This window comes from Pinus tabuliformis, chromosome 7 (assembly GCF_031772625.1).
Source record: "Pinus tabuliformis cultivar Carrire ecotype Pingquan chromosome 7, CPIR1, whole genome shotgun sequence".
NCBI lineage: Eukaryota > Viridiplantae > Streptophyta > Pinopsida > Pinales > Pinaceae > Pinus > Pinus tabuliformis.
The window spans coordinates 674067297-674082734 of NC_142293.1; positions in this window are offsets into that span (position 1 = coordinate 674067297).

Below are 15438 nucleotides of genomic sequence, written 5' to 3' on the forward strand. Positions count from 1 at the left end.
CCTCCAGTACCTTGGAGACTGCATGCCTTAATGGCAAGCTTCTTGCCTTCGATGATAGGTTCTCATCATTGAACTTTGATTGAATTATTCTATGAGTGTTCGACTTCAATGCATCTATTCGCACTTCATAGATTGTACTAGAAGTACCTTAAGACCCATAGTCATTATTGGTGGTTTCTCTCACACTTGTTAACGGTTCAAATCATTGACCAATAATCGAGTGTCTTCTACCATGTTTGACTACGAGACATTCACTCACATGGTTAGATTCATGCTACAAATTGAGAGATGGAGATCAAGACCCTTGATCTAGTTTCATCCATCCAGGCCGCCTGAAGTTATTAAATATTCATGATTGTAAACATAGATCCATTGATGGTTGCATCCATACTACGTCGTATATTGACATGGATCTTCAGATGTATTTCTGTACTGGTTCTTTGAGACATTTATGCTCTGAGCATGGGAATGCCTACCTTAGTGATTATTTTATATTGCATTGTAACATTTGATTAATTATTTCAGGTCTCCATCTGCGATCTCTAACCCAAAGCTTGGCATGATAAAGCACTTTAGTCATCAAACATATATTTTGACTTTACACTTTAGGGGGAAATATGTTACACGTCATTTTGTCGCATTAGGAAAATGACCATCAATTTGGATCTGTCGCTATCCATAAAAGTGTTCCAAGGAATCCCCTTGCAAGGTTAGAACCCAAACACTCCCAAAGAGAATGAAATTCCTGGACCTCAAGGCTCAAAAAACTATTTTTGGCTTCCTGGGTAGTTCCCTAGTACATTTCTGCGCATATGCAAAATAGACCATTAGGAACTGCGCAAAAGTGCGCTTTGTCTTACACTATGGCCTGTGCACATGACTCAATGCAGGTAAAATAAAAAGTAAATTCTAGAAGCTTTGTTAGTCGAATCTTCCCAACTAACAACTTTGAATGGGTGCCTACTCAAGCTTGATCCCTCCCATCATGAAGCTACTTCCCTCTCTTTATGGATCCCCTATCCCAACATTTTTGGATCCCTTAGGAAGATGATCCCAAACCTCCTCCTCTTGGCCTATAAATCAAACACAGGCTAGAGGATTAGGAAGGACCATTGAAGGTTGGCTTATGTTGAAAAAATAAGGCTAGGAGGATTTTCATCCAAGGAGAATGTTGGATATTGTGGGAAGAGGCTTGAAACATCAAGGCTTTGAGGTTGTAAGTTTGTTCTCCATTTTATTTAATAAAAAGCAACTTTTCTTTCCTAATCATGTCTTTTCTGTTATCATTTGTGAGATTCCTTGACCACACACATAGGTTATTATTGGTTATTGATTCAATTTATGATATACGCTGAGTTAAGTATTTCATTTACCTTTCATTCTATACACTAAATTCTTTGATCCTTTGTGTGTTTCTGTCTATGCAGATATCCTTCGAAACATCATGGAGAAGTTATGGAAAGCACTGGAACGGTCTCTAAAGCATCAAGGAGAAGCTAACTATCGAAGGAACTGAAATTACTTCAACAAACATTTCATTAAAGTGGTAAATGATCTCTCGCATATTACTTGTCTCAATCAATTGCAAGCTAAGGAAAGGAAGCAATTCTTTTCTTGTTTGTTACTAGATTTCATTTGAGATTTAGGGAGATTTGTCTTGTTCGCAAGAGGGATTATTCCACCTAACACTTATAAACATTATGTTGACTCCTTTGACTCATGACAATAAATCCTAAGACCTAACAAACCCTAGAAGCATGAAGAACATGCTTTTACCTAAAATACCATCAATAAGAAAGCATGAAACCCATGCTTTAAAAATATTTTCTTTTTCTTTTTCTTCTTTTGTTTGTTACATAGGATAAATATTGAAATGAATACAACAACAATTATGAAGAATGAAACTAGTTACATGTTCAACACTCCCTCTTAACCAGCCAGGTATTCATAATTGTACAACTAGAACACCATCATTCTCAAATTGAAGAGTTCTCATAAGAAGAGTCAGATTGATAAGACAAATTGTAAGCATCATTATTATGACCAACAATGTCTTTGAGGCCTAACTAGACATGCTCTTCTTTATTGAAGAGAATTATGTTGGAAGGCTTTACGTGTGATACCGCATTACCTCTTCAAGGTACATACCCCATCCAAATGTTCACAAGGTATGTAATTTTAGTACTATTCTTATCTTGGATCTCCAATCATGAGTTTACAAAGAATATTGGTCCTCTTTGACCACTCTTCGTTTTGATACCTATCTTATCCTAAAAGAGTGTCAGTACCTTTCCATTATTGGATTCTATATCCTCAAGGAAGCCACATATGCTTATCCAATCCTCCACCATTATATTTTCATCATCTAAGGAAGAGAATGCGCATGTGATGTCCAACATCACTCCCTCTCAACCATAGAGGATAAACCTATTCCCTCTTGTCTAAGGAATAAATCCTTGCTCCTATTTATGGAGACTCCTTTGCTCCCTTTGAAATCTAGAGGTGATTCAGACTTCCTGACTATTTGGGAAGTCAAAACCAGAAGCCTTATAAATTTTCTTCATAAGAGTATCAACTAATAGTTTTCCATAGCTGCTTCGCTCCCTCTTTTCTCCACATTTCATCGTATCGAGCTTGCTTCCTTTCGAGGTATCATGGAGCCATCTTCACTCTTCAATCTTATGATAGGAACCAAGTAATTTTTATTGCTCGTCACTTTCGTTCTCGACATCATAGATTAATACATTTCATTTAGCCTTTCCAAACTTCAAGTTGATCATAACTTACTCATGAAAGTGATCTCCTTTGACCTTCAGGTTATCTTCTCACACTGCTACCTTTCAATCCCAATATTGGCACATCTTGAATTCACAGTTGCTAGGTGTTATATATTGAGATTTCCTCAACATTCTTCATAATATGCATCTTTAATTTTGAATTTACCTCAACTATCATCATGTATTGCTGCAACAATCTTCCAATTAGCAAAATAATATGTTAACTAGATAACCAACAATAATTAAAGTCAGACTTATCTCATCACGATGGCCTTCTTGTTACATCAACATATTTAAGGTCCATATACATATGAATCTTCCTTCATGCATCAGAGCTCCTAAGGATTGAAGTTGATTACCAAGTTAGGACTTTCTTTTGGAGATCATACTATATGATAATCATTTTTTTACACATTCTATAGAAAGTATTAATTATTAAGTCAAATTCTTCCTTTTAAACATTATACAATCATACTAAGCATGTTACAAGGTTCTACTCACATGAATATTAACCAAGAGTCACTTCCAATGTGTATCCTTATGCCTCTTATTCCATCATCTTACTATATGTCTCATAATGAGCCTAATCCTAACCCATTGCATTTCTTCATCCCTTTAACAATATTGTTTCCACATTACATGGAATTTATACTAACCTTGTCATAATGATTCTCCCAAGAACTTCCAAAATGATGGTTCTTATAGGATCATGATGATCCACCTTAGAAATATGACTACCTCTAATGTAATTTGGATGATTCCTGGATGAACAATAATAAAAAATGGTCTATCTATCTACTTTTAAAGACTATATGATTTTTGCAAAGCAACTTAACCAAGTAGACTCTACATATGATACTATCACATGATCCTTTCTATGATGTTATGCAAAATCAAGTAAATAATAATGCATACTATCCTAAAGAAAAGATGAATACTCATAAAGAACCTAAAAAACAATGTTCCTTATTTAATAGTAAAGATCCTTCACATCTTTTTTCTTTGACTTCTTCTTAGGTTCTCTTGTTTCCTCAATTATGTGAGCCTCACTTCTTTCCTTTCTTTTGTTGTTCTATTGTCTTGACAATCCCTCTTAAAGTGTCCATATTCATTGCACTTAAAGAATTGAACCTTGGACATATCATTCTTCTTAAACTTCTTGAACTTTCCCTCCTTCAACTTCTTGACTCGAGCTAGAAAGGCTTGAGACTGCTCATCTGATCCAATGCCATCTTTTACCTTGATCCTAGATTCTTCCATAATGCATTGAGCCCGCAACTCATCAAGAGGAGTTGAATCTTTCTTGGAGTAGATTCTTGTTGCAAAGATGATCCATTCTAGTGGTATTGAATTTAATACATAGATGGTCATTTCCAAATCATAAATTGTCTCTCCAAGTCCATGCAAGTGATCTCTTAATTGAGATAGAAAGGATGCCATATCATGACCCTTTGACTTCTTCATATTGTATAGTTTATTCCGCAAAGACATCTTTTTTCCTGATGTACATACAAAGTATAAGTTCACCATCTTGTCATACATAGCCTTAGAATTTTTCAAATTTGAAACAAATGGAGCAAGAGGATATTTAATGGATTCAACTATATCCTTTGTGCCCTTACTTCTCCTTTATTATACTTTTCTAGTTCCTGAGTCTTGTAATTGCTAGGTTCAATGATTTCCCCAGTTACATATTCCATTAACTCATGTTCTATAAGTGTCAAGTCAATCCTTTTCTTCCATGCTAGGTAATTTGATGCTCCAACGAGCTCATTTCTCTCCTTGCAGAAAGAAACCATATGACCTGTAGATTCAGACATAGAGCAATATGATACTTACTTGATAATCAATATTTTCTTCTTCCTTGATGATGTCTTCAACCTTTATTGATGCCCTAAAGACCTTGAAGTCCTTGAAAGATGTTTCCTAGGATTCCTCCAGCAACAACTTTCATGGGTGATGAATGATATCAAGATCACTTTGATGCTTCCTTTAACGATGCCTTTCAATGAGCCTTTAAATTGAACTCCTTCTCTCAAGAGACAACCTTTCTTGTAGTATTCCTTTGATGATAATTTAATGTAGTCTTGATCTTCTTCAATGTAGAAACCTTCCTCCTAGATCAATAGGTATTATACTTCTTTTTCTTCCACATAAGATTATCCTTGAAAAAGCCTTCTTTGTATCCACAAGATGACTCTTCTAGCTACCTTTTTGTTCATCTTAGCTCTATACCAAGTTGGAAAATTTAAAGTGGTAGCTTATTGTATCAATTTTCCTTGAACTTAATATTTTCTTGTGAACTTAGTTAGTTTTCTTGTGTTCTTTATTTGGATCTTTTCATCAAACAAATATGAAGAACAAAAACAGTAGCAACATAGGACACATAAATTAGGCTCTTAGCTAGGGAAAAACTCCTCCAGGGGGAAAAACCTGGAAAAATATTCTCTTCTTATTGAATATTCTTTCAGTGAGACAACAAAGACCTAAATCCTAAACCAAGTCCTTCTCCAAGTACCAAGTCATCCCTTCAAACAAGTCCTTCCTTAATCTAGCACCAACCAACTTCAACCTACAACTTCAACCTGCGAGCTTTAATACTACTACCTCGACCTGCAAGAACTGCATAAACCCTAATCCATCTTCCTCTTGAGACCTTCCTTGATCAAGAAAACCCATCCCAAGGTCAATGAGGTCAAGAAAGAGTATTCTTCCTTATAACAATAAGAGACAATACTTCGTCCTACTGCAACTCAGATCTGCAATTTTGACCTCCTTTATAGCTACAAAAAATAAAAAAACTTTCACACGTGAGAGAGAGTGAGCCCAAAAAGAAGTTTTCTTCTTCTCAGTAGACCTTCTCTCTTCTTGTCTTCTTGCTTCCGAGCTATAGATTGAACTTCTTTTGTGAGAACAAACTTCTTGGAGTTTCCAGGACATTCTAGACTCAAAAATAATTATTTTTCCAATTACATTTTACGTCAAAGGGTCTTATAAACATTATGTTGACTCCTTTGACTCGTGACAATAAATTCTAAGACTTAAAAAACCCTAGAAGCATGAAGAACATGCTTTTACCTAGAAGACCATCAATAAGAAGCATGAAACCCATGCTTTAATAATAACTTTTTTCTTCTCTTCTTTTGTTTGTTACATAGGATACATATTGAAATGAGTACAACAATAATTATGAAGATTGAAACTAGTTACATTTTAAAAAATGCCTTGATATAGCCATGTCTAGTTTATATTTCATTTTCATTATCTAAAAAATGAATCTACTCTCTTTGAGATTTAGGTTTTGACCATTGATTTTTTTATTTTTTATTTTTCTTTAATTATGGTTATCTTTATGAGATCACGTCCATTTATATATTTATCAAACCCAATGTACCAATAATTAAAGTGCAACCTCATACCACAAGTAGTATTCCATGATCTTCTGAACTTCCTTCACCCAATTAGACTTACCCTCACCCAACATGTGCACATCATTCAACAAACTTCGTGCTATTCTATCTCATCATTGATGAGATATGATTTTAGATATGCTTTTAATTATGGTTATGTTTATGAGATCACATCCATTTCTATATTTATCAAACCCAATGTACCAACAATTAAAGTGCAACATCATACCACAAGTAGTATTCCATGATCTTCTGAACATCCTTCACCCAATTAGACTTACCATCACCCAACATGTGCACATCATTCAACAAACTTAGTGCTCTTCTATCTCATCATTGATGAGATATGTTTTTAAAAAGATGCTACAACGATGTTAAATATGAGACTTCTCTTGATGAAACCCTCACATAAAAGCAACAACAAACTTGCTAGCAACTACTTGTCACACTCAAGAACAACTAACATGTTGTCATACCCATTAAGGTCAAGTATACTACTGAGGTTATATATATATATATATATATATATATATATATATATATATATATAGATATAATTTAATGTTTAATGTGAACTTAATATGATAATATTTTATAGAGCCCCAGATCCAGGTGTCGTAATGTCATTAAGGAGAATTTAAAACCCCATGATAATTATTCCTAGAAAGTTTATTATAGGAGATTGATGGCACTCCTAGCATGCTGTCTCCAACGCCCACAATCCAAATCATGGAGGAAGTGTCAAGAAAAAATTCCTTTGACATTTATGACTGGGATAGGCTCGGTACACACATCTATTTGATCAATAGGTTAGGAAACACGATAAGAAGGCCTTCATCAATTGCAAGCGCAATTGCAGCATCAGGCCACAACAAATCCTAATGTGTAGCAAAATTTAGTTTGAGGTTATAGCTACATATATCATGAGGGACCACAGTCATCCTCACATTGGAGGTAGAGAGATGGGTAGGCCACCCTCCCTCCCTAGTATGTCATCGATATATGGTTGCAAAAGTTGAATCTTAAGAGCTTTGCAACACAAGGGACCACCTAGGGCTCTTTTCAATGTGCTTGGTCGCCATTTTAGGTACCAGAAATATGCCACAATGGTGCTCAAAGGTAGCATCCTAGACCTTCATTTCCATGTGATGCATACTTGGGTTGCGTTATGCAGGGTTGCCGACACTCTGGGCATGCAACTTCAAATATCCTTTGATACGGACTTATACAGGAATGCAACAAAATACAGATATAAAAATAAACACACATATGCAACAGAAATAAAACTTCATTTGATTAATATCAAAGAACTGAAATATGCTTACATACAAAATGGAAATAAACTAGCTCGGGTGATGGTAGCTTATCTCTGAGAAGAGATGTGGAGGCTACATGTCTCTAAATTGTGTTACAATGAGGCTAAAAGGCCTATTTATCATTGAGAAACAATGGAAAACCCTAAACATCCAAAAATCTAACCCTAGGAGATGAAGCATGAAAATTATGGGTCCTGTTGGGGTAAATTGGTATATCAACTTCCTTAGGTTGTAACTTTGGAATACGATCTCCATTTGATGCGTACAATACCTTGTTAGAAAGATCTATCTGAGGACTACAACTTTTGACTACAAACGTCAATTGAAAAATCAAATTTACCTTTTTTTGAAAAAAAAAAAATTGTTTATGGGCCTTAAAACGACTCCAGAAGTTCAGGACCTAAAAACTACCAAAAATAGTAAACTGTGTTACAACTAAGGAAACTAAATTTGTGCTAGGATTAAGGAAACTAAAAGAAACAATTGTGGGGGTACAATTGGAATAGGTGGGTGGCACCAATATCCACCTGGATCATTCCTCCCCCCTTAAGAAGCAATGGTCCCCATTACGTCGAGTGCCTCCATGAGATGGGGGAACTTCTATTGAACTTGGTCCCTTGTGGGCCACTTGCCTTGGTGCGGGAGTTGGCCATATTGAACAATACGATACAATTGGATCTTTTGCTGGCAAGTGTTCTTGATATATGTGTCCATGATCCAATCAGTTGTTTCCTGTTCCATGCAGTTTGGGTTTAGCTCTATTGGTGTGAGTTGTTATGCAATGTCTGATGTGTCTAGTAATGGTGGAAAGTATCACTGAAGGCAGTCCACATTGCCACTAGTTGCAGGCCAATTAATGGTGGAATGTTGAGCTCAAAAGCATTATCTACTACAACCTTCGTGATGGTGTATGGCCCATATAAAGGCTGACCAAGCTTGCGGTTAGGCCCAGCGAGGCACTCCTTCTACAAATGTAACCAAACTTTGTCACCCACCTAGAAGTTGTCTGGTACCCGATGTTGATCATGAAATTGCTTGTACGTAGCATTGAATCTATCCAATATGTCATGGACCTGTTGGCATATGTGTTGAATGTGCTCAATGAATCTGTTAACCTTGTCAGCTTAAGACTGGACATGATCTGAATCTACTTGAGTAGCTGAAAATGGTATGGCTACATCAATGGGACATAGTGGTTGGAATCCAAACCCCACCTGAAAGGGGTTGTGGCCAATTGAACTATGGAGATCTTTGTTTTAGCTATGTTGGACATAGGGGATGCTTTCATCCCATGTGCAAGGATGCTTCGAGTTGTACATGCGCAGAATGTGCACGATCATCTTGTTGACGACCTTTGTTTGACCATCAGTTAGGGGGTGGAAGGTCATGGACTTAGTGAGCTTGGTATCCGGCATCGACCAGAGGCTCGGCCAAAATGTACTAAGAAACTTGTTGTCCCGATCTGAGATAATGGACTGTGGGACCCAAAAGAGTAAACACACTCATTGAAATAAGAGATTAACAATGGCTTTTGCAGTGATACTCTTCTTATAGGCTGCCAGAATGGCCATCTTAGAGGATGTCGACAACCACAAAAACACAGTCGTTGCCATGCTTAGTAGAAGGAAGGTCCGACATGTAATCCATGGAGATGGATTCCCAAGGTCGACTAGGAGTAGGCAGAGGCGTATATAGGCCTTGATTCTTGATTGTCGGTTTGGAAATGGTGCAGGTAGTGCAAGATCTGATGTACATCCCAACATCCTATCGAAGGTTTTGCCAATAAAAATACTTCTGCAACACTGCCACTATTTTCTATACTCCGAAATTTCCAGCGACATGAATGTAGTGTGCCTCCCAAATCATCTTGGGATGCTCATTTGGAGGAACACAAAGGTGTCCTAGGTGGCATAATGGTGCACCTTGGAGGTGAAAATCTGGAACTTTCTTGCCTTCTACGAGCATCTGGTATAGATTGCCGAATTTTGGATCACTCTTGTAAAGATGCGACCATCCTGAAGTCTCGTTCCCACAAGATTTGAGCACAATGGTCAGCACCATAACTGGTGGTCAACTGAGACACTCTGGAAAATTACTGATGTTTCCCTTCTTATACTTGATGTTCAAATGGAACTGATGTAGATATGTGGACCATTTTTGATGGCAATTGTTTTGCAACTTTCCTTGTGTCTGTATAAACTGCAGGGGTCAGTGGTATGTGTGGATGACCGTTTCCTTCCCCAAAATGTAATGCTTCCATTGTTGGCAAGCCTACACAATGGAATGCATCTCTTTTTCATAAGTGGGATACTTTCAGAATGTATCTGAAAGTGTATGACTGTGATATGCCATCGGATGCCATTGCTGGGTAAGAACAGCACCAATAGCATAGTGAGAGGAATCTGTCTCAATTTCAAATGGTTGTTTCAAGTTTAGTAATGTGAGTACTGGTGTAGAGAAGAGGTGATTCTTCAAATCGATAAACACCTTTTGTTGGGATTCATACCAAAAGAACTTTGCTTTTTCTCTGCTCTTGGTGACTTGACTCAAAGGCCAAGTGATACAAGAGAATCCCAACACGAACCTACGATAGAAATTGGTAAGACCCAGAACCCTGCGGAGCTCTATTTGAGTGGTTGGGGCTGGTCAATCGGCTAGGTCCACATGCACACCTCGCTCATCAATGATGTACCCCAGATATTCAACCTAGGTCATACCAAAGGTGAGTTTCTCCAAATTGTCACACAATTTGTGCTATTGCAGAGTTTGGACGATCTATCGGATATGGTGTATGTGCTCTTCCCAGCTCTGGCTAAAAATTAGGATGTCGTCCACGTACACTACCACGAATGAGTTGGTGAAGGGCCATAAGATGTTGTCCATAAACCGCATGAAAGTTATGGGGGCATTTGTCAACTCGAAAGGCATGACAAACCATTTAAAAAGGACCTCCTTGGATTTGAAGGCATCCTTCCATACATCAGAGGGTTCAATAGGTATTTGGTGATAAATGAACTTTAGGTCAATATTGCTGAAGTATTTGACACCCTTGAGTTGGTCTAGAAGGTCATCAATCTGTGGGATTGAATACTTATTTTGGATAGTGATCTTATTCAATGCCTGATAGTCAATACAAATCCTCCAGGTTCCATCCTTCTTCTGTACAACCATGATTAGGCTCCCACAGGGTGATGAACTTGGCCTAATGTGCCGTTTCTGCAACAACTCCTAAATCTGCATTTTGATCTCGTCATTCTCCACAACAGAGCGTCGATAGATTGGTCCATTGGGTAGTGGAACTCTTGGGGTGAATTTGATGGAGTGCTTGACTTAACAGTGTAGGGTTACCCCTATGGGTGAGATGAATATGTCCCTATAATCCTCCATGACCTTGTCCATCTGTTGCTACTGTGTGGAGGAGCCCTGTATGGAGGCCGTGGAGGTGGCCACAATATTATTCTTGCCCTGAAGGTAAATCATGAGGAAAACAAATTTCCTCCTCTTATAGATGATCTTATTGCATTGATTTGTAGATTAAAAATATGGCGGTAGGCGGTGCTACCTCCAGTATCTTGTACAACTTATTGCCCAAAGTAATAGTAACAATGTGAGGCCTAGAATCATACACAATATGATGCTTCGACAAGTATGGTTGGCCTAATAATACATCAAAAGCTTCAAGAGGAGAAACATCACACAATACCTCATCTATGAAGGGATTGATGCTGTAGGGGAGGAAACGCTACTAGCTGACACAAAGATCTCATCCTTGGTGAAGCCACTCGATGGTGTACAGATGTGGGTGTGGTGTGGTAGGTAAGCCTAACCGCTTCACGACCTTTGCTGAAATGAGGTTCTTTTGGCTCCCACTGTCGATAATAAACTGTAGCAGGGAACCCTTCACCCACATATGTGAGTGGAAGAGGCATTCCCCCTTTGGATCTTCAGGCTCAATCTTCTGGATTTTGGTGGTGGAAATGATGGCATTGGGCTCCGCATCAATAATTTGTTTCCCTTTTTCATTCCCCTTGTCAGGTTCTAACCCAGATTCAGAACATGCATCTGATTCGGAAGCCTTCAACTCGGTGACCAGTAACTACTTGGCTAGACACTCATGTTGTGAGTGGGGCTCTTATGGAGCTCACACCACTTTCCTGTGTCCTTCTTTGTCTTCATGGTGTTGTTTTTTGCTTGCAGATTCGAGGGGTTGTCCTGGGTCACCCCTCCTTGGCTTTGTCCTTTGTTATGCGGTTTGGAGGTGCCTTTCCCTTGCTTCAGATTTGCATATCCAAAGTCTCACTTCTTATATTTAATTTTTTTCTCGATCTTGACAACATATCGATATGCAATACCAAGTGAGGAAATGTCTAGGAACTCCATTTAGTCTTGGATGTACTTATATAGAAAATTGTGGTACTTGAGTACCAAATTCTGCTCAAAATCCTTAATACCCAACTTTGTGCGAAGGGCATGAAAAGCATTTGTGAACTCTGACACATCTTGGTCCCTTCCCTGCCGCAACGTGGTCCAATTTATCTAGTTATATTCATAGCTCCCAATAGGGTAGTATTTTTCCTTGATGGTGTCTCATAAATAATTACAAGTGGGTGTGGCTGAAAACAATGAGGATTCCCTCTTGTCTTTTTTCTCACAGTAGGTTTCCCACCAGTCCTTGACATGGGGGGCAACTTTTAGGAGTGAAAAAGTAATATTTTCCTGATTGGAAATTCATGAACTGAAAAATATCCTTCCAACATATTTAACCATCTATCTACGACGTCTGCATCTATATGGCCTTCAAATATGGGAATGCCAAAATTAACTTGTACCTTAAAAGGAGTGGCACCTCTAGAGTTACTATTAGATGAAGATGCATTGCCTATGGGTAGATACTGAAGGATCTGGGAAAAGTTATCCATAATTGTGTTCCTTTGTCGCTTGAGGGCCTCCTCGAGTAATATTTTGAAAGTATCTCCTGCTCCCTCATCTTTCTTTTCTTCTGCCATGGGAGGTCGTCATGGTTTGTGAGGTTGGTCTTACAAAGGTTCATCCAGTTCGAGCCCTAACTCCTTATACCCTCCTCATTGGGTACATGCAAATAAAAACAGAGAAAGAGAAGACCACTCTAATATCATTGATCCGAACTTATGCAGGAATGCAACAAAATACAGATACAGACATAAACGGATAGTTGCAACAAAAATAAAAATTCATTTTATTAGTATCAAAGAACTGAAATATGCTTACATATATAATGGAAATAAACTAGCTTGGGTGATGATAGCTTATCTCTGAGAATAGATGTGGCATCTACATGCCTCTGAACTATGTTACAATGAGGCTCGAAGGCCTATTTATCATTGAGAAACAATGGAAAACCCTAAACATCCAAAATCCTAACCCTAGGAGATGAAGCACTAAAACTACGAGCCCCATTAGGGTAAATTGGTAGGGGTTGTAACTTTGGCATATGATCTTAGTTTGACACGTACGATACCTTTTTAGAAAGATATATTTGAGGAATACGACTTTCAACTGTGTTTGCCCATTTTCCAAGAAATTGTCATTTAGGGCCTCAAAACGGCTTGGAAGTTCAGGACCCGAAAAACTTCCAAAAATAGTAAACTATGCTACAATTAAGGAAAATTAAATTGTGCTATGATTAAGGAAACTAAAAGAAAAAATGGTGGGGGTCTAAGTGGAATAGGTAGGTGGCCACCAATATCCACCTGGATCATCCTCCTCACCATCAATGGCCATTGTGAATGATTCATCCTCTTAGTCGCTTGTTGGCTCTATCGTGCATGACACCAGGTTTTGTAGTTAGTCCTAAAAGTGCACCAATGAAACTATGTCACCCAGGTATAAGTAGCCATGTGGCATTATTGAGGGCACTTAATCAGATTCTGGTCCTTATGGAAACATGGGCATCGACTCCAACAACCACGTAGGCATCCATATCCCTTAACCAACCAAGCATCCTCCAACATTTGGTCATCCCACCTCTATCAGGAACCCCCAAATCGATGATGATGACTACTACAAGCCTAACCTAATGGAATGGGAAGAACCCTTAGAGCGTTAGCTAGACAAGGAACACTTCTCTAGGTAGATTTTGGCACTGCTATCACACAATGTTTTAGGATTTTTTGTGTACTTATCTCTCGGTCATTTCATGTTATGAGGTATTGAAAATTATAGGACATTTGGTTTCTCCTCTTTGGGAAGATGTTTCCACCTGCACTATTTTTTTGACTATCAATATTTTGGCCTATGACTAGGGATAGAAACTACTGGGCCAAAGAGCTCGCGTGCATGTAATCTCTATATATTTCATGTAATAGAAAGCCTTCTAACTTACAAAAAAAAAAGATAATATTTTGTAGAAACCATACTTTGTAAATATGCCCTTCCTCATGTTGATGCTTAAGTATTCCTAACAATCCTCTATTCATCATTAGTGGAAGCATTTTGAAATGGTTGAAGGGTGGTTGACTCTTAATGAGGGTGCTACAACTTGTTAGGTGTTGCAAGTGTAGCAGTTAAAGATTATTATTATTATTATTATTTTTCTACGTAAAAATTAGTCATTCAAAAGGCCAATGAAGTCATTACCACTATAATATTCATTCATGCATAATATAAGGTTCGAACTTCATATTTTTATAAAAAGAAATCAAGAATTTTTTTTGATGAAACTTAGTTTACATGTAACATATCTCCAAATATAGTAGTGAAAATAAGATAATATGCCATGTAAGGCCACACCATCTAAGGGAAGCACATGTACAAGATAACCTTAGGAAGCAAGCCCAAATATCTCAAATTTAGACGTTGAGGTTAAGTGGATGGATCCTCTCAAAAGAATCCAAAAATTAACTGATATAAGATGTCCTCCTTATCCAAATCTGGAATGCTTTAGCCCCAATTAATGTAATTGAATAATCTAAATTGACCCAAACTTATGGTGTAAATATACCAAATGTAAGGTGTTTTATTTGGTGTTATTTTGCATATGTATGAAGTGCTCATTTGAACCTCTAATCCTTAAAATGGCATGCACTAAATCTTTGAATCTCAACATAACATTGGTATTTTTAATCCTATATATTCCTAAAAGGAGGAAAATTGTCTACAATTCCAAACAAAGGGAGGCATGAGGTTAGTATTTTAAACAAAATATTTTCTTTCTTATGCAAAATGGGAAAGGATTCATACCTTTAGATTAAGTGGATACCTATCAAATTAGATTGAAGTGACTTTAACCTAGAGGTTAGACTTCTACCAAAGTTGGAACTACATAGTTTTTAGCCCATAAATAAAAGGTTCATTATTCCATTCACAAGGACATTTCAATGAATGAAAGTAAAGGACTTAAGTAACATTATCAAAATATCCCTTCCCTATTAGTGTATAGGGGTTTCTCGCTTGTTCTCAACTTGTTCATCGTCGAATTTCATGCACTTTGGTAAGAAGAGATGATTAATAAGTTAGTAAATTTATTAGTTAGGATATATTATCAAAGTCTATCACTTGGATTGAAATTGTCATGAAAAAATATGATTAATTAAGGCCTCTTGTGTTGATATGTGGTTTCCATTGACGTCAACCCAAGCAGCACCAGGAGCTACCCTTATCTTTGTCAGAAAATTTGGCATGGAAATTTGTGGTTTCTTGTCTCCTAATCAATCTAGTTAGATTTTCCTTGAAAATATATTTTTGGTGGTATGTGGTACTCCACACAACTCTTTATGGTTTGAAAGTTATTTGGATTTTAAGTCGAAGACCTATTTTGTGGGCTAAAACCCCAAAGGGTACTAACATGCCACCTTATCATTAATTCACCTACAGTTGTCAATATATGACAATAATTTTTCGCCACAATATCAATTTGTATAAGTTGAATAACTTCAAGAACCAAAGGCAGTAAACCAA